At 43.1% G+C, this 27933-nt stretch overlaps 1 protein-coding gene and 1 long non-coding RNA gene across 2 annotated transcripts in view; both read left to right on the top strand.

Moving 5' to 3' along the window:
- LOC309560450 (uncharacterized protein) overlaps positions 1–27933 on the top strand; it is a gene marked incomplete at its 3' end in the record, with an annotated part of 506030 nt that overhangs the window by 395131 nt on the left and 82966 nt on the right. The window lies entirely within an intron of this gene.
- On the top strand, positions 16–25532 carry LOC309560906. Its single transcript, XR_014225535.1, has 4 exons — positions 16–136; positions 6467–6508; positions 15709–15748; positions 25354–25532. It is a non-coding gene; the product is annotated as an uncharacterized lncRNA (long non-coding RNA).

The following is a 27933-nucleotide window of genomic DNA, read 5'->3' as shown; positions in this document are numbered from 1 at the left end:
TGTGTTTTCCTCTCAGATCCCAGCGCAGAGTCTAACAATACTCCTGTAATTATCGGTGTTGTTGTGGTTGTTGCTGTAGCGCTGATTATCGGTGCTATTATTGGATTCGTCATATACAGGAAACGCTCAGGTTCAGGTGAGATTTCTGCAAATTACACACCAAAGCTTATGAGTCTGACAGACTGATTAGTAGGAAGCCCTTGTACATGGACAAAGGAGAAAAATTGAAAGTGCAAGAGAAGTTGCCCCGGCGCTACCTCTAAGTGACACCTTGTCACTTTAAAATATATGTGCCATAGTGTGAGTGATTGGGAAAACAGTGAATAAAATTAAATATAAATAAATAGTGCACATATAAAATTGAATAATCCTTTTGTGAACAAGGATATTTCTTTGTGACCACTGTGAGAAGGTGCTCGAGTGCAAGTTTCAAATAAATAAATAAGCTGAAAAAATAGTGATGACATTTTTATTCCAATCAATAATTAGATTAAATGAATTGGTGCAATAAATAAATAAATTAAATGAATTTTAGTGCAATAAAAGACAAATAAATAGTGCCACTGGGTAGTGTGCCAGTGTGAAATTATAATATTGCTTGTAGAAAGTGCCAGTGAGGCAAGTGAAAGAAAGAAAATCCCACTGTGGAAAAAACAATGAATAAAGGTTGCATACACTAGCGTGGCCACTAGATGTCGCAACTCCAATACGACCTGTTTGGTGGTATTTGCTGGATTAGATGAGCACCGTCATGAGGGTTCCTTCTCCACGGCAAACAAGTATTGCCAGTTGATGTCATGTAACATAAGAAAAAGGGAATCCCATTTGTGCAGTAAAATATGTGGCAGTAGAAAAAAGCATAGACACACTCACGGTGTAGGCTGATAGCGATCAGTTGCGGTCTCCCGGGAAGCTTCCGCGTTCCACGGTCAGATGCTGTTGAAACCGGAAGTGACGTATGGCGCAATGGACCCGCTCTACGCGTTTCGTCATAGGACGTCTGCTGGAGCGTTCCCTTTTTCTTATGTTACATGACATCAACTGGCAATACTTGTTTGCCGTGGAGAAGGAACCCTCATGACGGTGCTCATCTAATCCAGCAAATACCACCAAACAGGTCGTATTGGAGTTGCGACATCTAGTGGCCACGCTAGTGTATGCAACCTTTATTCATTGTTTTTTCCACAGTGGGATTTTCTTTCTTTCACTTGCCTCACTGGCACTTTCTACAAGCAATATTATAATTTCACACTGGCACACTACCCAGTGGCACTATTTATTTGTCTTTTATTGCACTAAAATTCATTTAATTTATTTATTTATTGCACCAATTCATTTAATCTAATTATTGATTGGAATAAAAATTTCATCACTATTTTTTCAGCTTATTTATTTATTTATTTGAAACTTGCACTCGAGCACCTTCTCACAGTGGTCACAAAGAAATATCCTTGTTCACAAAAGGATTATTCAATTTTATATGTGCACTATTTATTTATATTTAATTTTATTCACTGTTTTCCCAATCACTCACACTATGGCACATATATTTTAAAGTGACAAGGTGTCACTTAGAGGTAGCGCCGGGGCAACTTCTCTTGCACTTTCAATCATCTTAACCCCTCGGGGTTTTGTTGCTGGCAGCTTACACCTGTCTATTATATATTATCTACACACTTCCATAGCGCTGGTCACCCTTGTCTTTCTATTAAAGGAGAAAAATGTAGTCACAAACACAATGCATCCTGCGCTTAGGAAAATAGCCCCTCCAGATGGGTATGTTTAAATCTTCATTACACTTGAAAGCGAATAGCCTCGGTCTTGCTCCCCTCAAAGACTTGGGAAGTCTACAACACTGCAACCATACAAAAACACACAGAGGGCGCTCTGACCTAGTGCATTATCCTGAGAAAAATAATTTATTGTAGTAAAAACATGGTAAGTATTATACTCACAAAGTTGCAATTGTTAAAACGCATCACAGATCTCAGCATAGTTCCATCCATTTTGTGTCAACATGTACAACAGAAACTGAAGACCCCCGTGGCCTGACGGGTTTTGAGGCATGGCTCTGAAGAAGAGGAGAAAAATGAAGTGCCGACACAGAGGGGGCTAATAAAAATCCTACATTCTGATTTTATTAGTTCCTCTTTTGTTCTTATAAAGACTGAGGAAAGTCATAAACAGGAAATAGTCATATATAATACGTATAAGGTGGTGGTTGGATGATTGGAGAATCTATGTGTCTATGTCTTTCTTCCAGGATATGATGAGGTATAATTTTGGGTGTTGTCTCCATGTTCAATCGCCATCTTGCTTAACCGAAAGGAGGGGTGATCTAATTGCATTTTGAGTTAGGTAGTGAATCTCAGCAGTAACATATATACATATATACATGAGGTATGCACCATAAGGTGAAATAGGCATTTCACTAATATAACCAGTATTACATCCATTACAGTTGTGTTATCAAACATTTCTAAAAACAAACTCTCAAGTTACAGTCCTTCAGTATTTTAGATTTTAAAGTTGTAACAGAATTGGTAAATGGCCAGACAGAGAGTGACTGTAACTTGCAGTCCACAGATACAATATTAGAATCTATAATGCGAAACAGGTTCAGAATGACAAATAGCACACATATCCTGCAGAATAATACAGAATAGATTATGAAAGCTGCATAAACATGGATTCTTCACAGCAATGTCTGTGGCTGAGTCAGGGTAACATTTGGCTGGATATTATTTTAATACATTGGACTTGCAAGGAGGTCCTACACCTTGGGTTGTGGAAACACCTTTTTAATCAAACACTCCCACTCTATAAGTTAACGTTTGAGGTGAGAGGCTGCCCTCGTAAGTTTACTAAGATATGGGGCACGCGGCTAGACACTCAAGATACGATTGACTCTATGTTGGTTATAATATCTGATCCCATTTAGGACTGCTCTAATTGTTTAACTTTGCTATCTCTGGACGGAGGGGACAAAGCAGCCACTACCTTTATTATCTATTCCGTATTTTTACAGAGTGATGGACTAAATCTCTCTAAAACTGAGCTGGTAATTCCCCCCGCCCGTGCCCACCTCCATGACTTTTCCATCAAAACTAGTTATGCAACCATCAATCCCTCCCCTCATGCCAGGGTACTAGGTGTAATCCTGGACTCTGACCTGTCCTTTCAGCCCCAAATCCAATCATTGTCAAAAACTTGTAGACTTCACCTCCGCAACATCTCAAAAATTCGCCCCTTTTTAACAACTAAAACCACCAAGCTACTCATTCACTCCCTTGTTATTTCTCGCCTCTACTACTGCAACTCCCTTTTCATAGGCCTACCTCTTCATAGGCTATCCCCTCTTCAGTCCATCATTAATGCTGCTGCCAGGCTTATCCACCTTACCAACAGCTCAGTGTCTGCCTCCCCTCTCTGCCAATCCCTACACTGGCTCCCGATTGCCCAGCCAGTTAAATTCAAAATACTAACCAGAACATACAAAGCCATTCACAACTCTGCCCCGAGCTACATCACCAATCTTGTCTCCAAAAATCACCCTAACCATCCTCTCCGCTCCTCTCAAGACCTCCTACTCTCAAGCTCCCTTGTCTCCTCCTCCCATGCTCATCTCCAGGATTTCTCCAGCGCCTCTCCCATCCTCTGGAATGCTCTACCTCAACCTGTACGGCTATCTCCTACTCTAGCTGCTTTCAGGCGATCCCTGAAAACTCATCTCTTCAGGGAAGCCTATCACACCGCCAACTAATCTTCCATCAGCTCATTCCCTACTGTTACAACCTCTTGTACCACCTGCCCCACCCCATTAGATTGTAAGCTCTTCTGAGCAGGGCCCTCTTAATCCTCTTGTATTTTATTATATTGTAACTGTATTGTCTCCCTCTAACATTGTAAAGCACTGCGTAAACTGCTGGCGCTATAGAAATCCTGAATAATAATTTAAGATATTGCCCGCATAGGGGTACACGAGTTTGAAGTTTTGTACATGCAGATGTTTGTCTGCTCTGTTTTATACCTATATGTTTACGTTATATCCTTTTCCTTTGTGTTTGACACATTTCCGGACTAGAGATTATGCTGGAAGTATTGCAGTGTATTGTACTCTAGCTGTTCTGTTTCTCCTATACAGTGCGCTAAGATACAGTGCCTTGAAAAAGTGTTCATACCCCTTGAAATTTTCCACATTTTGTCATGTTACAATCAAAAACATAAATGTATTTTATTATGATTTTATGTGATAGACCAACACAAAGTGGCACATAATTGTAAAGTGGAGGGAAAATAAAAATATCTGAAAAGTGTGACGTGCATTTGTATTCAGCCCCCTTTACTCTGATACCCCTAACTAAAATCTAGTGGAACCAGTTGCCTTCAGAAGTCGCCCAATTAATAAATAGAGTTCACCTGTTTGTAATTTAATCTCAGTATAAATACAGCTGTTCTGTGAAGCCCTCAGATGTTTGTTAGAGAACCTTAGAGAACAAATAGCATCGTGAAGGCCAAGGAACACACCAGACAGGTCAGGGATAAATTTGTGGATAAGTTTAAAGCAGAATTAGGTTATAAAAATATCCCAAGCTTTGAACGTGTCACGGAGCACTGTTCAATCCATCATCCGAAAATGGAAAGAGTATGGCACAACTTCAACCTATCAAGACATGGCTGTCCACCTAAACTGACAGACTGGGAAAGGAGAGCATTAATCAGAGAAGCAGCCAAGAGGCCCATGGTAACTCTTGAAGCGCTTCAGAGATCCACAGCTCAGGTGGGAGAATCTGTCCACAGGACAACTATTAGTCACACACTCCACAAATATGGCCTTTATGGAAGAGTGGCAATTGTTGAAAAAAAGCCTTATGAAGTCACGTTTGCAGTTTGTGAGAAGCCATGTGGGGTACCCAGCAAACGTGGAAGAAGGTCCTCTGGTCAGATGAGACCAAAAGGGAACTTTTTTGGCCTAAAAGCAAAACGCTATGTGTGGCGGAAAACTAACACTGCACATCACCCAGAACACACCATTCCCACCGTGAAACATGGTGGTGGCAGCATCATGTTGTTGGGATGCTTTCCCTGCGCAGGGACAGGGAATCTGGTCAGAGTTGACGGGAAGAAGGATGGAGCCAAATACAGGACAATCTTAGAAGAAAACGAGTCTGCAAAAGACTTGAGACTGGGCCATAGGTACACCTTCCAGCAGGACAACAACCCTAACCATACAGCCAGAGCTACAATGGAATGGTTTAGATCAAAGCATATTCATGTGTTAGAATGGCCCAGTCAAAGTCCAGACCTAAATCTAATTGAGAATCTGTGGCAAGACTTGAAAATTGCTGTTCACAGACGCTCTCCATCCAAGCTGACAGAGCTTGAGCTATTTTTCAAAGAATGGGCAAAAATGTCCCTCTAGATGTGCAAAGCTGGTAGAGACATCCCCAGAAAGACTTGCAGCTGTAATTGCAGGGAAAGGTGATTCTACAAAGTAATGACTCAGGGGGGTGAATACAAATGCATGCCACACTTTTCACATATTTATTTGTAAAAAAATTTGAAAACAATTTACCATTTTCCTACCACTTCACAATTATGTGCCACTTTGTGTTGGTCTATCACAAAAATTCCCAATAAAATGCATTTACGATTTTGGTTGTAACATGACAAAATGTGGAAAATTTCAAGGCACTGTATGTACTCCGTAAGATCCTGTATGTACTATTGTTATCGATCTCAATCATGGTGGTTGATTTTTGTTTTGTCTGATGACACCGTGCATAATGTATGTACCCTTGTTCATGCAGAAGGCATATTTATTTTTATTAAAATATGTTAAACAAAAACCATGTGGCTGCATAACATAGTCTCTATACACAGCAAATCTGGCTGAGAATCATCATTTCAGTAAAACTGTTCACAACAAAAACAGCTTCTTGCTATTATCCTCATAAACAGCGGCCCTGACAGGGAAGGGTGGTTCTGGTAACACAGGCAAACAGCTGGAGGGATCCCAGGTCGGAAGACGGGGTGGGGCACCCCATTGCAACTGCTTCCCACATGTTGTTTTTTTTTAAATTGGCACTTCACTACAGTATATTTTATTTTTCCATTTTTACTGAAATGTATACAAACTGGAATTTCAGTTTGAGGAAAGAATAACAGCTTTAGTACAGATATTTTACCGGTTTTGTTCAATAATATCTCCAAAAGTTTAGGGTCATTTTGGAGGACCACTGATGTAATTTGGAACAGGAAATCTCATCATCTAACATCAGTATAAACCATCAGAAGATCTCCACATCATTAAAAACTAAATACCAGAAAATCCAGGATAGAGATGGTATACTTGTTGAATTGTTATAATTAGTTGAAGATATACTGTATATGTGACTTCTTATATATGAAGGGCTTCAAAAACAATTTCCTGGTTCCTAATGTATCAAATTCTGTTTTCCTTTAGGAATGACGCCCGGTGATCGAAAAATTTATGTTCCGACTCCCAGTAAGTAATTATATTTTTTATGTGGTTTGTCCCCCTCTGCAGTGTGTAGAAGCTGAGCTGTAGGGGTGATGGATATTGATCTGATATTGAGTGTAGCATGTGAGGTTAATATTCCTCCTATAATGTGAGCTTTTATTTTAATTAACCACTTCAATACCGGGAAATTTCACCTCCATTCTGCCCAGGCCAAGTTTCAGCGCTGTCGCACTTTGAATGAAAATTGCGCAGTCATGCAATACTGTACCCATATGACATTTTTATCATTTTTTTTCACATAAATAGAGCTTTCGTTTGGTGATATTTAATCGCCATTGGGTTTTTTAATTTTTGCTTAAAAAGACTTAATATTTTGAAAAAAAAAATGTGTTTTTCTATTTATTTCTGTTATACAATTTTGCAAATAAATAATTTGTAATTCATAAATGTAGGCCAAAATCTATTCTGCTACATTTTTTTACTTGGAAAAAACCATATTAGTGTATATTATTTAGTCTGTAGGAAAGTTATAGAGTCCACAATCTATGGTATATATATCTGAAAATTGATGAACTGACGGCCAAGAATGTAATTTCTTGAGGCCTGAAAATGCAAGGATAGTACAAATACCCCCCAAATAACCCGTAGACTGTCCAAGGTATTTAGTAAGAGCCATGGCAAGTTTTTCGATGATGTCATTTTGTGTCCTAATTCTTTGCAAAATGAAGAAATAAAATAGAAAAGAAATACAAATAAAATTAAAAAAAAAAAAAAAAATTCACAATTTTTGTTTTATTTACATACTGTCACCAGTGCAGTACAGGGTCATCATATAACTGGTGTGGCAGTGATTTGGGACACCAACTGGTGACAGTATGTAAAAAAAAATTGTATAATTTCTTTCAATTTTTAACAGGGATGCACCGAAATTTCAGCCGATATTAAAATTATCAGGTCGAAAATAGGGTTATCAATGTTTGACCGATAGAGAGAAATAAAGGCACGAAAAATGCACGCGATTTTTCCAAGATTTTATAAGGCTTGTGAAGTGTTTTTCATAGGTCATGTGACTCAAAAACGTAACACGGGTGTGTTATTTATGCGTTCTTGCTGCAATTTCAATGCATTTCAAGGGCGAGCTCCGTTTTTGCTGCTTTTTTTTTTAACTGACTAGAAATGTAGCAAACAAGATTTTTAACACCACAACAAAGCGAAATGGACCAGTGTGAAGACATAGAATTGAAAGTGATGTATTTTTCTTGCGCTAAAGCTGCCAATAATGGCCAACAGTAAATTCCTATTAATTTAAATTCACAATATTAATTAAAAAGTCAAACAAAATACAGTTACATATAAAAAGTTTAATATTTTTTAAAAACTGTCATTTTCAGTTTCGGCCAAGTGCTATATTACCATAGTAAAACTGCAGTGCGGTTGTTGCAGGTGCATAGAAAGTCAGTAACCACCATAAAGGTCCATTAATAGTCCATAATAATAATAATAATATATTGATAGCCTTGTTGATACACAGAGCTGGCTTCTACTCTTGGAGGAGCTTGCCCTAAATAAACCCCCCTCCTTACCAGTGGCGGCTGGTGCTCAAAATTTGTGGGGGGCGCAAAAAGAAAAATGTAATAGGTATTGGAAAGAAATGAACTCCGCGCTAAGGATATCTAAAATGTAAAGGAATTTATAGGCTGCAGCCTACCCTGAACTACAGTCAAAGAACTGTATAAAATGAGATAAAAAATTAGGGTAATTGGCGCTGCCTTTGCTAGTGGACTGGGGTGTAAACGGTGATAGATAAAACTGATATATAAATACACCGTAGTGTATATGTGAAAAATAGCGGTCAATATGTTATCAGTGCAACAAATAAATATATAAAATCAACATATGATATATAAATAGTAAAACACAGTGGCTAGTGTATATCATGTGTGGGGTGGGTATATCTGGTTAGTAGGACATTTACCTAAGGGGTCACCCAGCACCTCACCAGTTACCCACCACGGGGTTACCCTAAGATTTATCCACGAAGTCACCTGTATATCCATTTGGTTATGGACTAATCCCATTATCTACACACCATCACTGCATTACTGGCTATAAGGACTTGTTTCAGCCAGTCACCCCATTATATGCATTTTTCACCTTTGTGCACGTTATTGCACTCTATTTTTCTATTGTCACTTTTATTTCTCTGAGCGCCTAAACCACTTTCTATATTTTTAGCGCACCTCATTGCACTTTCGCTTGTCACTGCCACTACACTTTGTTTTATCTATTTTACCCTTGCATTGTACCAATTTTATAGTGCACTATATTTATTTTATTGCTTGATCATACTTTTATTCTTATATACACGTTGTCACCTTGATTGCACCTACCACCGGGATATTAATATACACTAGCCACTGTGTTTTACTATTTATATATCATATGTTGATTTTATATATTTATTTGTTGCACTGATAACATATTGACCACTATTTTTCACATATACACTACGGTGTATTTATATATCAGTTTTATCTATCGCCGTTTACACCCCAGTCCACTACCAAAGGCAGCGCCAATTACCCTAATTTTTTATCTCATGTAATAGGTATTGCTTCGCGGCAAAAAAACGCGATAAAAAATGCGTGACTTTGAGGTCATGGTACAGGCATGGCACAGGTGATGGTATAGGCATGGCACAGGTGATGGTACAGGAGATGGTATAGGCATGGCACAGGTCATGGTAAGGGCATGGCACAGATGATGGTATAGGCATGGTACAGGCATGTCACAGGTCATGGTGCAGGAGATGGTATAGGCATGTCACAGGTCATGGTACAGGAGATGGTATAGGCATGTCACAGGTCATGGTATAGGCATGTCACAGGTCATGGTACAGGAGATGGTATAGGCATGGCACAGGTCATGGTACATGCATGTCACAGGTGATGGTATAGGCATGTAACAGGTCATGGCACAGGTCATGGTAAGGGCATGGCACAGGTCATGGTACAGGCATGTCACAGGTCATGGCACAAGTCATGGTACAGGAATGTCACAGGTCATGGTACAGGCATGTCACAGGTCATGGTACAGGCATGTCACAGGTCATGGTACAGGCATGGCACAGGTCATGGTACAGGAATGTCACAGGTCATGTCACAGGTCATGGCACAGGCATGTCACAGGTCATGGCAAGGGCATGGCACAGGTCATGGTAAGGGCATGTCACAGGTCATGGTACAGGCATGTCACAGGGCATGGCAAAGGTCATGGTAAGGGCACGTCACAGGTCATGGTAAGGGCATGGCACAGGATGTCACAGGTCATGGCACAGGCATGTCACAGGTCATGTCGCAGGCATGTTGTCACAGGTCATGACACAGGTCATGGCACAGGTCATGTCACAGGTCATGGCGCAGGCATTTTGTCACAGGTCATGGCACAGGCATGTCACAGGTCATGGCACAGGCATGTCGCAGGTCATGGCACAGGTCATGTCGCAGGCATGTTGTCACAGGTCATGGCATCGTGCTGCAGCATCAATCACTGTTCACTTACCTGCTCTTCTGGGCTGGCTCGCTGACTCGACCGTGACACTCCACACTCACACTGCCTGGTCTCGTCCACGGCGCGCCGCTGCTCCTCTCCTCGAGTCCTCTCTGACGGCTGGAAGGTGACGGAGTCGGGCGGTGAGTGACTGACGCACGCACCGGCACCGCCCCCAACGACGTCAGCAGGGTCAGGATGTCCTGAATGATGATTGGTCCAGCCAAGACATCACAAAAGTAGGGAGTGTCGGGGCACATTGCTCTGCGCCCCGGTGACCCCCAGAAGGACGCCAATCGGCACCTCTACCCGCCACACGTGGGGTGGAAACCCCCCCCCCCCCCCCCCATAGCCACCACTAAGTGGGCTAAGAATGGAAATTTTTTCTTTTTTTAATCTTTTTTTCTTCTTCTTTTTTTTTTTTGGGGGGGGGGGGGGCCGCGTCCCTGCGCCCCCTATAGACAGGCCGCCACTGCTCCTTACAGTGCATCCCGAAAGTATTCACAGTGCTTCACTTTTTCCACATTTTGTTATGTTACAGCCTTATTCCAAAATGGATAAAAATGCATTATTTTCCTCAATTCTACAAACAATACCATATAACGGACAATGTGAAAGAAGTTTGTTTGCAATCTTTGCAAATTTATTATAAATAAAAAATGAAAAAAATCTCATGTAAATAAGTATTCACAGCCTGCTCAATACTTTGTTGAAGCATCTTTGGCACCAATTACAGCCTCAATTCTTTTTGAGCATAATGCTACAAGCTTGGCACACCTATTTTTGGGCAGTCTCTCCCATTCCTCATTCTTCTTTGCAGGACCTCTTAAGCTCCATTAGGTTGAATGGGGAGCGTCGGTGCACAGCCATTTTCAGATCTCTCTTGACATGTTCAATCCGATTTAAGTCTGGGCTCCGGCTGGGTCACTTAAGGACATTCATAGAGTTGTCCCATAGCCACTCCTTTGTTATCTTGGCTGTGTGCTTAGGGTCATTGTCCTGTTGGAAGATAAACTTTTGCCCCAGTCTGAGGTCCAGAGCAGGTTTTCATCAAGGATGTCTCTGTACATTGGTTCATTCATCTTTCTCTCGATCCTGACTAGTCTCTCAGTTCCTGCCACTGAAAAACATCCCCACAGCATGATGCTGCCACCACCATGCTTTACTGTAAGGATGGTATTGGCCAAGTGATGAGCGGTGCCTGGTTTTCTCCAGACATGGCGCTTGCCGTTCAGGCCAAAGAGTTCATTCTTTGTTTCATCAGACCAGAGAATTTGGTTTCTTATAGTCTGAGAGTTGTTCAGGTGCCTTTTGGCAAACTCCAGGTGGGCTGTCATGTGCCCTTTACTGAGGAGTGCCTTCCATCTGGCCACTCTACCATACAGGCCTGATTGGCGAAGTGCTGCAGAGATGGTTGTTCTTCTGGAAGGTTCTCCTTTCTCCACAGAGAAATGCTGGAGCTCTGTCAGAGTGACCATCTGATTCTTGGTCACCTCCCTGACTAAGGCCCTTCTCCTCCAGTTACTCAGTTTTGCCAGGCGGCCCGCTCTGCAAAGAGTCCTGGTGGTTCCAAACTTCCTTCATTTATGGATGATGGAGACCACTGTGCTCATTGGGACCTTCAATGCTGCAGACATTTTTCTGCACCCTTCCCCAGGATCTGTGCCTCCATACAATCCTGTCTCAGAGGTCTACAGACAATTCCTTGGACTTCATGGCTTGGTTTGTGCTCTGACATACTCTGTTAACTGTGGGACCTTATATAGATACGTGTGTGCCTTTCTAAATCATGTTCAATCAACTAAATTTACCACAGGTGGACTCCAATCAAGTTGTAGAAACATCTCAAGGATGATCAGTGGAAAAAGGATGCACCTGAGCTCAATTTTGAGTGTCATGGCAAAGGCTGTGAATACTTATGTACATGGGATTATTTTGTTTTATTCTTAATACATTTTCAAAGATTTCAAAAAACTTCATTCACGTTGTCATTATGGGGTATTGTTTGTAGAATTTTGAGAAAAATAATGAAATTATTCCATTTTGAAATAAGGCTGTAACATAACAAAATGTGAAAAAAGTGAAGCGCTGTAAATATTTTCTGGATGCACTGTAAGGAGGGGGGTTCATTTAGGGAAAGCTCCTAAATGAATCAACATCTGTGCATCAACAAGACTGGAAACTGCATTGCAGCTCCAGGCTTGTGGACCTATTGTGATTAGCTGTAATTGGTCACAACTAATAACATGATACAAATGGGCTTTGATTGGCCCTGTCTGTACCATGTGATCACTGTGACTAATCACATCGAGCAACAGAAATGTACACAGTAAATTGCATGAAAGGATGCCATCCATTGTGTTCAATTGTCATGTGATCTGCTGTGACAGATTTTGCTGCAGCGCGTATTATGTCCACCCAGAGTGAGAGAGCTGAGCAATTAGAGGCAGTGAAGCCAAATTATAAAATATCTCTTGGGAGAACTAGAGGCTATCATTACTTTAGACTTAGGCCCCTTTCACAAGGAGCGTATCCACTTGGACGGACTCTGCTTGCTCAGCGAGGATCGCTCTGTTGATCCCCGATGAGCAGGCGTCCATCTCCCCTCCCTGTGCAGAGATGGATCTGTCCTGCTCTCCTCTATATGGAGATCGGATGAAAACAAACAGCCTGTCCATTTTCATCCGATCTGACCTGCTGGATGGATGGCGAACGTATCGCCATCCGTCTGTTTTCAGCGGATCTTGTCGGATGTCACGCGGGTATCAGTGGACATATCTCCACTGACATCCACCTCCCCATAGATGTCAATGGGTGGCCCGATCGGGTCCATCTGAAAAACGGACAGGCGGACCCGATCGGTCCAATCATGTGAAAGAGGCCAAACACTTATAACAGGTTTTAATAGGAAAGTAGAGGGACTGGCAGGAACAGCAGAGATTCACATAAAGGAAGCACTACAAAGAGAACAGGAGACTTTTCATACAAGTACATGGTACAGCAGGCACACATCAGGAGTATGAAATGTTGGGTCAACATATTCTTTAACCACTTCTGGACTAGAAGATTTGTCCCCTTAATGACCAGGACATTTTTTGGGATTCAGCACTGCTTAATTTAACAGACAATTGCGTGGTTGTGCGACGCTATACACAAATAAAATTTATGTCCTTTTTTCCCCCACAAATAGAGCTTTCTTTTGGTGGTATTTGATCACCTGTGCAATTTTTTTTTTTTTTTTGCGTTCTAAACAGAAAAAGACCGACAATTCTGAAAAAACAAAACAATATTTTTCACTTTCTGCTATATGCCGTAACATTCCCAATAAACAAAATGTAAAAATCTAATGTCATCATTTTAGGCCAATTTGTATTCTGCTACATATTTTTAGTAAAAAAAATCTCAAAGCATATTTTCATTGGTTTGCGCAAAAGTTATATGTTTACAAGCTAGGGGAACGATTTATGTTGTATTTATTTATTTATTTATTTTACTAGTAATGGCGGCGATCAGCGATTTTTAGCGGGACTGCGACATTGCGGTGGACAGATCGGATCCCTAACTGGCATTGTGGCAGGACCAGTGACCTTACTACAGCAGTAATCCGTGCTAAAAATATGCACGGTTACTGTAATAATGACACTGGCAGGGAAGGGTTTAACCCAGGGGCAATCAAAGGGTTAAATGTGTCCCTAGGGGGTGATTTCTAACTGTGAGGGGGGATGGGCTTGTGGAATCAACACAGAGACCTGTGATCTTAAATAGGAAGAACACAGGCGCTCTGTATTGATTCCAGAGAGAACAACGATCTGTTGTGTTTACATCAGCAGACCGCCGTTCTCACTCCACAGGGAGCCACTGGCCCCGTGAATCAGCTTTCCCGCTGGCGAATGGGGGCACGCGTGAGTCGCTCCAATGGATTACCGTACAGGTACGGCGAGTCGCGCAGCCGAGCAAGCCTGCCACAGCAAGTAGTTAACCACTTCTAGACCAGAAAGATTTTACCACCTTAATGACCAGGCCATTTTTTGCATTGCTTTAACTGACAATTGCGTGGTCATGCAATGCTGTACCCAAATAAAATGAATGTCCTTTTTTTCCCACAAATAGAGCTTAGATAGAACAATATAGATTTACCTGCAGCTCCTCTGGTAAGCGGACAGAGCTCAAAACTATACTCTCTCACTATCACCTACTTAGGAGGGTGCTACACAAATAGAATGTGCACTCTGCAGGAGCAGTTGCCCCAATACTTAGTAAATGAGCAGAAGCTCTGCTGACTTCCATCATCCAATCGTGCAAGCAAAAATGCAGGGTTTTTTTTACTTTCCTTGGATGTGATTGGGTATTCTTTTAAAAATGAAGCTTTCCACATTTACTAAGTCTCGGAGCAACTGCACTTTGCAACGTGCTCAGTCTATTTGTCTTTAGTAAATCAACCCCTTTGTACATATAGATGGATTGATCACCCCGGGGGTAAAGTGATTTAGTTTACACAATGTATCTGTATGAATGTCATACCTGCAAGACATTGTGCTGCCTGGGTCAAAGAAAGAAAGAAATGCTGACCCCCCCACACACACACACAAACCCTCTAAAAAAAAAAAATCACGCCCACCAAAAGGCCCCCACATCCATTATTTTATATAAATATAACATTTAGAAAATATTATACTGTTCTCTTCTTCAATAACTCGCCCCTGGACCGGTCCACCAAACACTCACTGTCTGTCCTCAGTCCTCCTGTCACTCCTGTGTCTGCTGTACCCGCCACCTAGAAGGATGTTCCCTGGAGAAGAGACTCCGCCTCCTTACACTCATCAGTTTGCACTACGAGTGGCAGTATGAGATGGGGAAATGCCGCCCATAACATGTCGCAAACTGGCGACACACAAAACTGCTGGAAACAAAATCTTGGGCGTCAATTTGCTGCCCCTCTCAAAGTTCCGCCTGGATCCAATGGACCCAACAGGACCCATGGTAGGGCCAGCCCTGCCTGCAGAAAAGCAAAGGAAACCTTGCCTTTTATACTCATTACAGTATACAGTAGTGATGGTGAGATAATCAGGAGAAACCAGGGAAAGCTGCAGGTGGTTGGAGAGTTACTGTAAGTATTCCTATGCTTCTCTGTAGATACGAGATTTTTTTTATGATACTACTAGTAAGTGACAGTGACCGGTGTACAGGACAGAATGACGGGTGAGGGGAACATTGTGGGGAAGAAAGGAAAAGTTTTACTCAGCATGAAGTAATACAAATGTGATGTTGGCTCCCCCATCACCTGTTCTAGATATACAGTATATTCCCTAATTGCCAAGTTATATATACATGTGCAGTAGATGTCAATGACTTACCAGCTGTATTCAGAATGTTCTCTGATTGGTTAGGATACATGCACACGGGTGCTTTAGCCCATCAGCATCAAATCTGTGTTTTTGGACTCCTGGGAGGCATAGATGCAGCGTCCCGTCCTGCTGCCATCAGCCTATCAAATCTATGACATGTTGGAATACACGGTGCGTAGATGTATGCCCCAATCACAGGATTCCTGTGGGAAGTGACACCGATGGGCCAAACTATCTGTGAATGAGACCTTACAGGAGTTCTATGAGGACGGACACTCATATTTCTATGGGCTGAAAATAACCATATTTACCAACACTTTCTCTCTGCAGACAATGAGGAGAATGCCTCTAATTCATCCAGCAACTAAATGTGAGTCCCTTAATATCATTACCCGGCTGTCTGCTTTGTATTTCTTATTATAAGTTTATGTCTCTTGTCTATTTATGTGGTATGTACATTACCACTTATGTTTGTATTACGTGTCACTGATTATCACATTGCTGTGGCATTATTCTTTATCCCAGTGAAATGAACATTACCTCTTTATTTAACCACTTTAGCCCCGGAGGATTTGGCTGCTCAAAGACCAGGCCCTATTTTGCGATTCGGCACTGTGTTATTTTAATGGACAATTGCGCGGTTGTGCGACGCTGTACACAAACGAAATTGACATCCTTTATTTCCCACAAATAGAGCTTTCTTTTGGTGGTATTTGATCACCTGTGCGATTTTGCGATTTTTTTTTTTTTGCGCTATAAGCAAAAAAAATAGCGACAATTTTGAAAAAAATAATATTTTTCTCATTCTTTTATATGAAATTCTCAAAAAAAAAAAAATGTAAAAATCTAAATTTTTTAACATTTTAGGGCAATTTGTTTTCTGCTACATATTTTTAGTAAAAAAAAAAAATGCAATAAGCGTATTTTGATTGGTTTGTGCAAAAGTTATTGCGTTTACTCACTACAGGAAAGATTTATGTCATTTTTATTGTTTTTTTTAACTAGTAATGGCGGCGATCTGCAATTTTTTTGACCCCTAACTGACATTTTTGACACTTTTGGGGGTACCAGTGATATTACTACAGTAATCAGTGCTATAAATATGCACTGTTACTGTAAAAATGACACTGGCAGGGAAGGGGTTAAATGTATTGGTGATCAAGGAGTTAAATGTGACCGAAGGGGTGTGATTCTAACTGTCAGGGGGCGTGGCTTGTTAGATCATCACAGAGACATGCGATTCTATATAGCAGGATCACATAGCCTCTGTGATAATCTAAGGGAGAAAGGCAGACTGCTGTGTTTACATCAGCCGTCTGTCTTTCTCTCTCAGCTGTGGGAGATCGCGAGTGGCCGGCAGGCCATCGGAGCCGCCGGTCACATGCACTGGCTCCCCAGCTGACGAGCGGGGGCGGGAGCGTGCCGCCGGCAGTGCGCGCTCACCCCCTAGAGTCTCCTGAGCAAGCGACGTTATATTACGTCGCTTTGCCCAGGAGCGGCTGCCTGCCGCAGTAAAACTGCAGTGGGCGGTCGTTATGTGGTTAACTGCAGCCCTATTTTATTTTATGTGTTACCTTATCACCACCTTGAACAGCTTCTTTCTCTGCTCTTCTCAGTAGACACCACATTGAAGCTCATATCTATTGCCAACCTGAGTAGTAGTTTAAGGGAAAAAAATTCATATGATATTCTTTCTAGAAGATTCAAAATACCATAAAAATCCTTTTTTTTGACAGGTACTCCCATTCATACAAACACTATTTCCAAAAGTTTTGGGACACCCTTCCAAATCATTGAATTTAGGTGTTCCAATCACCTCCATGGCTACAGATGTATAAAATCAAGCACCTAGACATGCAGACTGCTTCTACAAACATTTGTGAAAGAATGGGTTGCTCTCAGGAGCTCAGTGAATTTAAGTGTGGTACCGTGATAGGTTTCCATCTGTGCAATAAGTCCATCCGTGAAATTTCCTTACTACTGAACATTCCACCATTAACTGTTAGTGGTATTATAACAAAGTGGAACTGGGATACAGAAACTCAGCCACGGAGTGGTAAGCCACGTAAAATGACAGAGTGGGGGTGAGCTCATGCTGAAGCACACAGTGCGTAGAAGTTGCCAACTGTCTGCAGAGTCAATAGCTACAGACCTGCAAACTTTGTGTGGTCTTCAGATTAACACAACAACAGTACATAGAGAGCTTCATTGAATGGGTTTCCATGGCCGAGCAGCTGCATCTAAGCCTTACATCACCAAGTGCAATGCAAAGCGTTGGATGCAGTGGTGTAAAGCACCCCGCCACTGGACTCTAGAGGGATGTGTCTGGGTTTGGCGGTTGCCAGGAGAATAGTATTTGCCTGACTGCATGTTGCCAAGTGTAATGTTTGGTGGAGGGGGGATTATAGTGTGGGGTTGGTTTTCAGGGGTTGGGCTTGTCCCCTTGGTTCCACTGAAGGGAACTTTTAAAGTGATTGTAAAGTCTCATTTTTTTTTTATATAACAAACTTGTTATACTTGCCTGCTCTATGCAGTTGGTTTTGCACAGAGCAGCCCCGATCCTCCTCTTCTCGGGTCCCTCTTCTGTGCTCCTGGCCCCTCCCTCCTGTTGGGTGCCACCACAGCAAGGAGCTTGCTATGGGGACACTCGAGTCGAGTCACAGCTACCTGTGTCCATTCAGACACGGAACCCCGGCCACGCGCCCTCACTCTCCTAATTGGCTGACTGACTTTGACAGCAGTGGGAGCCAATCGCGCTGTTCTGCTGTCTCAGCCAATGAGGAGAGCAGTCCTGGGCAGCTGAGACACTGCTGCATCATTGCTGGATAAAGATAAGGTAAGTATGGGGGGGGGGGGGGTTGGGCTGCTGCAAACAGGTTTTCTGTTTTATCTTAATGCATGGACTGCATTAAGATAAAAAAAAAACTTCTGCAATCCCTTTAAGGCATCAGCATACCAAAACATTTTGGACAATTTCATGCACTCAACTTTGTGGGAACAGTTTGGGGATGGCCCCTTCCTGTTCCAATATGACTGCACAACAGTGCACAAAGCAAGGTCCTTAAAGACATGGATGAGCGAGGTTGGGGTGGAGAAACTTGACTGGCCTGCACAGAGTCCTGACCTCAACCTGATAGAACACCTTTTGGATGAATTAGAGCGGAGACTGTGATCCAGGCCTTCTCGTCCACATCATTGCCTGACCTCACAAATGTGCTTCTGGAAGAATGTTCAAACATTCCCATAGACACACTCCTAAACCTTGTGGACAGCCTTCCCAGAAGAGTTGAAACTGGTATAGCTGCAAAGGGTGGGCCAACTCAATATTGAACTTTACGGGCTAAGACTGGGAATACTTTTGGCAATATAGTGTACGTACAGGTGAAACTCGAACAAAAATTAGAATATCGTGCAAAAGTTCATTTATTTCAGTAATACAACATATAATTGTGATGATTATGGCTTACAGCTCATGAAAACCCAAAACCTCAGTAAATTAGAAAAGTACATGCAATCAATAAAACAAGGAGTGTACATAGAACAATATCAGACCTCTGAAAAGTATAAGCATGCATATGTACTCAGTACTTGGTTTGGGCCCCTTTTGCAGCAATTACTGCCTCAATGCGGCGTGGCATGGAAGCGATCAGCCTGTGGCAGTGCTGAGGTGTTATGGAAGACCAGGATGCTTCAATAGCAGCCTTCAGCTCTTCTGCATTGTTCAGTCTCATGTCTCTCATCTGACTCTTGGCAATGTCCCATAGATTTTCTATGGGGTTCAGGTCAGGCGAGTTTGCTGGCCAATCAAGCACAGTGATACCATGATCATGTGACCAGGTATTGGTAGTTTTGGCAGTGTGGGCAGGTGCCAAGTCCTACTGGAAAATAAAATCAGCATCTCCATAAAGCTGGTCAGCAGAGGGAAGCATGAAGTGCTCTAGAATTTCCTGCTAGAGGGCTGCGTTGACTTTGAACCTGATAAAACACAGTGGACCAACACCAGCAGATGACATGGCTCCCCAAATCATCACCAACTGTAGAAACTTCACACTGGACCTTATGCAACTTGAATTATTTACCTCTCTACCAGTGGCGGCTGGTGCTCAAAATTTTTGGGGGGGCGCAAACAGAAAAATGTAATAGGCATTGCTTTGCGGTAAAGAAACGCTCTAAAATATTGCGTGACTTTGAGGTCGCAAAAGTGTGAAAGGGGCTTTCAGTAATTAAGGTATAGTGTGCCCCCTTTCAATGCAGAGAGACCAGCGTGCCCCCTTTCAATGCAGAGAGACCAGCGCGCCCCCTTTCAATGCAGAGAGACCAGCGTGCCCCCTTTCAATGCAGAGAGACCAGCGTGCCCCCTTTTCAATGCAGAGAGACCAGCGTGCCCCCTTTCAAAGCAGAGAGACCAGCGTGCCCCCTTTCAAAGCAGAGAGACCAGCGTGCCCCCTTTCAAAGCAGAGAGACCAGCGTGCCCCCTTTCAATGCACAGTGACCAGCATACCCCCTTGAAAACACTGACCAGCGTGCCCCCTTCAATGCAGAGATCAGCGTACATGCCCCCTTCAATGCAGTGACCAGCGTACATGCCCCCTTCAATGCAGAGACCAGCGTGCGTGCCCCCTTCAATGCAGTGACCAGCATACATGCCCCCTTCAATGCAGTGACCAGCGTACATGCCCCCTTCAATGCAGAGACCAGCGTGCATGCCCCCTTTAATCCAGTGCACTTACCTGGATCAGCAGCGGCGGCGCGGCTTCTCAGTCCCCCGTCGCGTCTCCTCGGGTCCTCCCGCTCCCACCTCCTCCTCGGCCAATGGCATGGGGTTTGCCTTGTGGCCAATCAGGAATCAGATATTAGACCCGCTCCCTAATTGGCCAGGAGGAGGATCCGTGTGACAATAGCAAATTTTCATTCGCTATTGTCACACAATGGGTGGAGTCGGGGCGCACTGCTCTGCGCCCCGGGTCCACCCTTTGCATCGCCCTATTAGAGCCTCTGGCTCTAATCAGGTGATGCAAAAAAAAAAAAGCCCCATTGAACTCCATGCGTCCTGCGCCCCTGCATGCAGATTAGGGGGCTGGACGCATGGATAGGGGGGGCGGTGCCCCTGCGCCTCCAACACACCGGTCGCCACTGCTCTCCACTCTTCCTCCAGACTCTGGGACCTTGATTTCAAAATAAAATGCAACATTTTCCACAGTCAGGAATGATTTGGGGAGCCATGTCATCTGCTGGTGTTGGTCCACTGTGTTTTATCAGGTCCAAAGTCAACGCAGCCCTATAGCAGGAAATTCTAGAGCACATCATGCTTCCCTCTGCTGACCAGCTTTATGGAGATGCTGATTTCATTTTCCAGCAGGACTTGGCACCTGCCCACACTGCCAAAACTACCAATACCTGGTCACATGATCATGGTATCACTGTGCTTGATTGGCCAGCAAACTCGCCTGACCTAAACCCCACAGAGAATCGGTGGGGTATTGCCAAGAGGAAGATGAGACACCAGACCCGACAATGCAGACGAGCTGAAGGCCGCTATCAAAGCAACCTGAGCTTTCATAACACCTCAGCAGTGCCACAGGCTGATCGCCTCCATGCCACGCCGCATTGAGGAAGTAATTGCTGCAAAAGGGGCACAAACCAAGTACTGAGTGCATATGCATGCTTATACTTTTCAGAGGTCCGATATTGTTCTATGTGCACTCCTTGTTTTATTGATTGCATGTACTATTCTAATTTACTGAGATTGTGAATTTTGGGTTTTCATGATCTGTAAGCCATAATCATCACAATTATGACAAAGGGATGGAGCAAGGGATGGCGGGAGAGACAGAAATTTAGTTATGGAGCAAAGAATAGAGGGATGGCATGATGGCGGGATAGAGTTAAGGAAAGATAGAGGAAGAGGCAGAATAATAGAGGGTTAATGGTGATGGCGGGTAGAACGGGTGGAGGGGATATAGGGCACAAGAATTGTTGGAGGGACAGTATGATGGAGGAGGGATGGAGCAAGAGCAAAAAGGATGGAGTTAAGGAAAGATGAATGAAGGGAGTGTTAGAGTAACAGAGGGATAAAAGTGATGGAGGGTGAAGAGGTTGGAGGGACCTGCAACAGAGGGATGGAGACAGGAGGTGTTTGAGGGATGGAGACAGGAGGCGAAGGAGGGATGGAGACAGGAGGCGAAGGAGGGATGGAGACAGGAGGCGAAGGAGGGATGGAGACAGGAGGCGAAGGAGGGATGGAGACAGGAGGCGAAGGAGGGATGGAGACAGGAGGCGAAGGAGGGATGGGGACAGGAGGCGAAGGAGGGATGGGGACAGGAGGCGAAGGAGGGATGGGGACAGGAGGCGAAGGAAGGATGGGGACAGGAGGTGAAGGAGGGATGGAGACAGAAGCTAAAGGAGGAATGGTGAAGGAAAGATGGAGACAGGAGGTGATGGAGGGATGGAGTAATGAAGACAGGAGGTCTTTAGAATTGGGGACATGAATTCTGGTGATCCTGGTGGATCACTTTCCGTGGTGGCTATGGAACAGAAATTAAGGGGAAATCTCTCCAGTTGGACATAGGTGACAAATCATAATAACCCGCCCTTACTATATAAAATTTAACATAAATATGTTTGTTTTACCTTTATCTATCTTAAACCACATTGCTAATTGCATATTTTATTTGTTTGTAGCTTAAGTACTGAAATTAGCACTTAAAACTGTAATTTTTTAACTTTTGGAAAATGCCAGTAAAAACTTGGCTTGGGCCAGTAAATTGTAAGTGTGGTATCAGTGAATTTCAGTCTGGTAGGTTGGCAAACACTGCTAAGAGCTGCTAAGGCTGTAGGGGCATGAGTCCTGGATGGAGAGGTGCGCTGTAATGTAATAATCTAATCTGGAATGATAAACGGGGTCACTGTTTTAAACAAGGTTAGGACTGTATGATATGTTAAATACAGTTCTATAAGAAACGCCTTATTTTCTGGCAGTGCCTCTCCGCCTCTGCACCAGATAAGAAATCAGTAATATGACATCTTCTCATATCTAATACTGAAAAATCAATTTTAGGTGACCTCATACTTTCAAAGAAGATGTCAGATAATATAATGGAATCATCCAATTTAACCACTCTCCGCACTACCGACGTACCTATACGTTGGTTTGAGGAAGTGGTTGTACCGGGGTGATGCCTGCAGCTAGAGGCATCACCTGGGTATCGTTTTTTAGAGCCGGCAGTCAGCTTTCTTGTGATAACAACTGGTGAGGCTGAGCAGCTACTCGGCCGTTATCACAAGGAACGGGAGGGGAAGTCACCACCTCTCTGCCCGTGTCTCCCAGCCCATCGGGAGACCCGAGCGACCAGCTGGCACATCTGCCAGCTGACTGGAGTCCTGAACAAAGCCAGATTTGGCTTTGATCGGGTCTCTGATGTAGTAACCCGGAAGCGATGTCACTTCCGGTTCACTCGGCTACCAATGGTGCCAATTTTTTTAATGACAGTATTCAAAAATGCTGATTTTGGCTTTTTGAATACTTTCAAAAGCAGTGGAGGGATTTGGTGTCTTTTAGACCCCCGATCCCTCCATAAAGAGTATCTGTCACTGCCTATTACTGTCACAAGGGATGTTTACAGGCCGTGAGAAAAAATAAATAAAATAGGGGGGGGAAAAAAAATGTAAAGCGCCCCTGTCCCGGTGTGCTCGCTCACCAAAGAAAATGCATACGTAAGTCACGCCCACAAATGTAAGCTGTGTTCAAATCACACATATGAGGTATTGCCGCGATTGTCAGAGCAGGAACAACAATTCTAGCAAAAGACCTCTGTAACTCTAAACTGGTAACCGTTAAAATTTATTAAAGCATCTCCCATGGAGATTTTTAAGTACCGTAGTTTGTCGCCATTTCACAAGTGTGCAAAGTTTTAAGCCGTAACTATTTAGGTATCTATTTACTCAGCGTGAAATCATCTTTCACAATATACAAAAAAAATTGGGCTAACTTTACTGTTTACTTTTTTAGTTCAGTGAAGTTTATTTTTTCCAAAAAAATTGCATTTGAAAGATCGCTGCGCAAATATCATGTCACATAAAATATTGCAACGACCGCCATTTTATTCTCCAGAGTCTTTGCTAAAATATATATATATATATATATATATATATATATATATAATGTTTGGGGGTTCTAAGTACTTTTCTAGCAAAAAAAAGTACTGGTTTTAACTAGGGATCCACCGATTATCAGCAAAGCCGATATGCACTTTCCCCGATATATCGGAATCGGCCCCTGAGGTTACCGATATTGCTGATATTTTGGGAAAGTGCTTGTACCGGAGTAATGCCTGCAGCCAGAGGCATCACCCCGGTACCAGCGTCCATAGCCAAAGGTCAGCTGTCTTGTAATGACAACCGATGCGGCTGAGAAGCCGCTCGGCTGTCATTACAAGGAGCAGGAGGGGATGTCCCCTCCCTCCCGCCGCCTTCCGCGGCTCACCTGGGTCTCCCGTCCCATCGGTGCCTGTCTGCTGCCTGTCTTTTTCCACAACTTCCTGGATTCCCTGCATGCTTTTCACCTTCTCCTCTACAGTTTATGTTCCATTTCTAAGAACTACATGTCCCATGATATCTTGCTGCCTGCAAGCAGTGAGTACTGACTCCACCTCCTGAAACTCCTCCTCCCACCACCTCTGTATTTGAGAAAGCAGGCTCTGTGAAATGTGTGACACAGCAGTGTCTACTCATAGGGCATAGTGAGCAACAATAGAACTCATTTTAACATCTGAGAAAACAAGTTTGTTTTCTTCATATCAGACACAAAATTGGGATATATACTAAAACTGAAAGGTGCAAAATCTGGTCCAGCTGTGCATGTGATTCGCCGCGGGATCACCCTTCCGGGGCGGCAGAAGAGGCGCCCCCCTTCCCGCCGCGTCCCTGTCCTTTTCCCCGCTTATCGGACCCGCCGGCAGCGGGGAAAACGATCCGGTCCCGGATCCTCACAGACAGGAAGTCGAGTGAGGGCAAGCTTGCCCTCACTCGACTCTATGGTCTTGGAGGACGGGAGCGACGGCAAACGTCGTTGCCTAGCAACCGGTTTAAAGGTCCCTTTTTTTTTTTTTTCTTCATTTTTTAGTGTAGTTGTGAGATCTGAGGACTTTTTGACCCCAGACCCCACAGAAAAAGAGGTCTTGTCATGCATATTTCTATTACAAGGAATGTTTACATTCCTTGTAATAGGAATAAAAATGATCAAATTATTATTATTATTTTTTTAAATGATGTAAAAATAAAAAATAAATAAAATAGTAAAAAAAAAAAAATTAAAGCGCCCTGTCCCCGTTAGCTCACGCGCAGAAGCGAACGCATACGGAAACCCCCCCCACATATGTAAACGGTGTTCAAACCACACATGTGAGGTATCGCCGCGATCGTTAGAGCAAGAGCAATAATTTGACCTCCTCTGTAACTCTAAGCTGGCAACCTGTAGAAATTTTTTAAAGTGTCGCCTATGGCAATTTTTAAGTACCAAAGTTTGTCGCCATTCAGTGAGCGTGCGCAATTTTGAAGCATGACATGTTGGGTATCTATTTACTTGGCGTAACATTATCTTTCACATTATGGAAAAAAATTGGGCTAACTTTACTGTTTTCTTATTTTTTAATTCAAAAATTGAATTTTTTCCAGAAAAATTGCTTTGGAAGACCGCTGCGCAAATACGGTGTGATAAAAAATATTGCAACAATCTCCATTTTATTCTCTAGGGTCTCTGCTAAAAAATATATATATATATAATGTTTGAGGGTTCTAAGTAGTTTTCTAGCAAAAAAACCTGATTTTAACTTGTAAACACCAAGTGTGAAAAACAGGCCCGGGGCTTAAGTGGTTAAGGTGTCAGTTCAGAGGTTACTACAAAGACTTCTGTCATTTATATTTTAACATTTACATAAAAGTACAACTAAAAATAAAAAATCTTGTTTCTTTTTACAGGATGACAGTTGTCTGAAGATCATCAACAAGCAGACTAAAGATATTGAGCCCGTTCTGCTTTCAATCTGCTGGCTTGTTTGAGCTTTTATTTTTTACTTTAAAGTGGACCTGTCTTCTGATGAATAATGAGCACTTTGTTCACAATGTTTTATTAGAAGTATCATTTTTGGATGTAAATGTTATACCTTTTATAAGTCATTTTTAGCTGAACTATCCCTTCTTACACTAATTTTAGATGGATGGATTTTTATTGTTGTCTATTGCCTTGTTGAAAGATTTTATCTTACTTCCTGTTCGGTTTGACACTCCTCAAAATAAATTAATTGGGGGAAAATTTCCAGACAGGACACACACAGCAATAAAAATAATTCTAACCAGTGCCAGGACAAGTACTCTAGAACCCAGGGTGAACATGCCAAATTGTGCCCCCCCCCCCATTATCTGTCAGCAAAAATCCCCCCCCCCCCCAAAAAAAAATGAGTGCATGTCATAATCTGCATGCCTAGCTCAAATCCGCTCATTCCACATATGCTTCCAGCACAATCCCCTCCCCCCAAATCCTCTGCCCTTCAAATCTCCCCGCCGGGAACAAATTCCCTCTCCCCCACTCCAAAGTTAAGCTTCTAGCACAAATTACCCAATCCCCCATCCTAGCACAAATGCACCCCCCCTCCCCCACCAAGCATCCCTACTAGCACAAATGCCCCTCCAAAAAAAATGTCCTCTCCCATCACAAATCACCTCTCCCCCACCATATTACCCTTTTTCCAGCACAACACCCCCCCCCCCCCACACACACACACACACACACACACACACAATTCCCCCATCCTAGAACCCAATTCCCCCATCCTAGCACAAATCCTCTTCCCCATCTCCCCTCTCAACCCAAATTCCCCCCCAATAACCGTTCCTAGCCCAACTATCTAAATTTCCCCTCCTAGAACAACTCTTACCTCCTACTGCCTCTCCCCAAAATTTCCCCTCCCAACACAAATCCCCCCCCCCCCCCAAACTCCTGCGGTGTCCCCGAACCTCACATGATACCACGGTGCCCAGGGCAGCTGCCCACCTGCCCAATACCTGTCAGCTGTGACAAACAGAATGGGGGAGGATGGGTGGGAAACGTCGGAGGAGGGCAGAGGAGCCCAGGATAAACATCCCACCCCTTTCCATAGAAAGGTGACACTTCAATTAAATAATATGTCTTAGATTTCTGCTCATAATGACAGGTTCTCTTTAATGTTTCAGCTGATATGATATGGTGTTGGTTTTGTTAAAGAGCTCTAATTTGTATTTACCAAGTATTTTGCGATTGATAAATTCTCCTGTAATTTTGTGTTTATCCTTTAATGTGTCCACATTTATACTCCGTTTACTTTTTAAATCCTTTTTATGTGATAAAGAATCTTTTACATTACAAAGCAAAACTTTACTGGAATGAACATTGCAGACAGGGAGAGTTCAGGCAATGCCTGCTGGGAAATGTTGGGAAATAAAATGAGCATGGCCAATTTTCTGTATGGTCAAGTCTGGGGCATGGGCAGTTTTTAGCACCCAATGAGAGAGCAGGAGTGGAGTATCATTGTACAATCAGGGCAGGATCGATGGAAATGATCATGCACAGTATGTGACTATATGGGGTTGTGGATTGCAAAATATAAAGTGGACAGGTAGTCTGTACTGATCCTGTAATCCACACAGCAGTGGGCTTAGTGAGACCACGCTACAAAAATGATCTGCGTATGAGCTCTGTGATTGCCAGAAGGACCCCCATAAAGAGACTCTCACACAAAGCCTAAACCTCAAACAAGTAGTAAGAGCTTGCACCAGCGGGGGACCCGAGAAGAGGATGATAAGGGCAGCTCTGTGCAAAACCATTGCACAGGGCAGGTAAGTAAAACATGTTTGTTGTTTTTTTTTATATTTTTTTTTTCTTAAGGCCTCTTTCACACGGAGCGGACCATATTTCGATCCGCTCCGACACTTTTTTTTTTATGGACACAGATGTGTCATCCGGTCCGTATGTCCGCATATTATCCCATCCGTTTGCGGATGATATACGGACATAATGTAGGTCTATGGGATTGCGGATATCAGCGGATGACACCACTGACATCCGATTTTGCGTCCTTTCCGTTTTTTAAACGGAAGAAAAATAGGGTTCTGTTCCGTTCCAAAAAACGGAACAGAACTGAAAGGACACAAATCTGATGTCAGCTGATGGTCATCCGCTGACATCCGCAATCCCATTGACATGCATTATGTCCGTATATCACCCGCAAACTAATGGGGTGATATACGGACATACGGAACGCCCGTGTGAAAGAGGCCTTACAGTCACTTTGTCACATTTTGCTGAACTGAAGAAGAAGACGCTTGGGTAGCTGTGAAATGTTGTAAGCATTGCAGAACAAGTCCAGTTATGTGTGACTTTGCCTCAGCCTCAGTTCACACTGGAATGCGGTGCGATAAACTTGCAATCTGTGCGGGTTTCCCACAACGCATTCAAAGCTTACTTGCAATCTGCAGCAGATGTCAGTGCAATGGTAACTACACCCAAAAAAAGGTTAAAACCAC

Source organism: Pelophylax lessonae (genome assembly GCF_965119305.1).
Source record: "Pelophylax lessonae genome assembly, chromosome: 7".
Lineage (NCBI taxonomy): Eukaryota > Metazoa > Chordata > Amphibia > Anura > Ranidae > Pelophylax > Pelophylax lessonae.
Note: the sequence above shows the minus strand (reverse complement) of the source record. Positions and strands in the feature narration are given on the sequence as shown.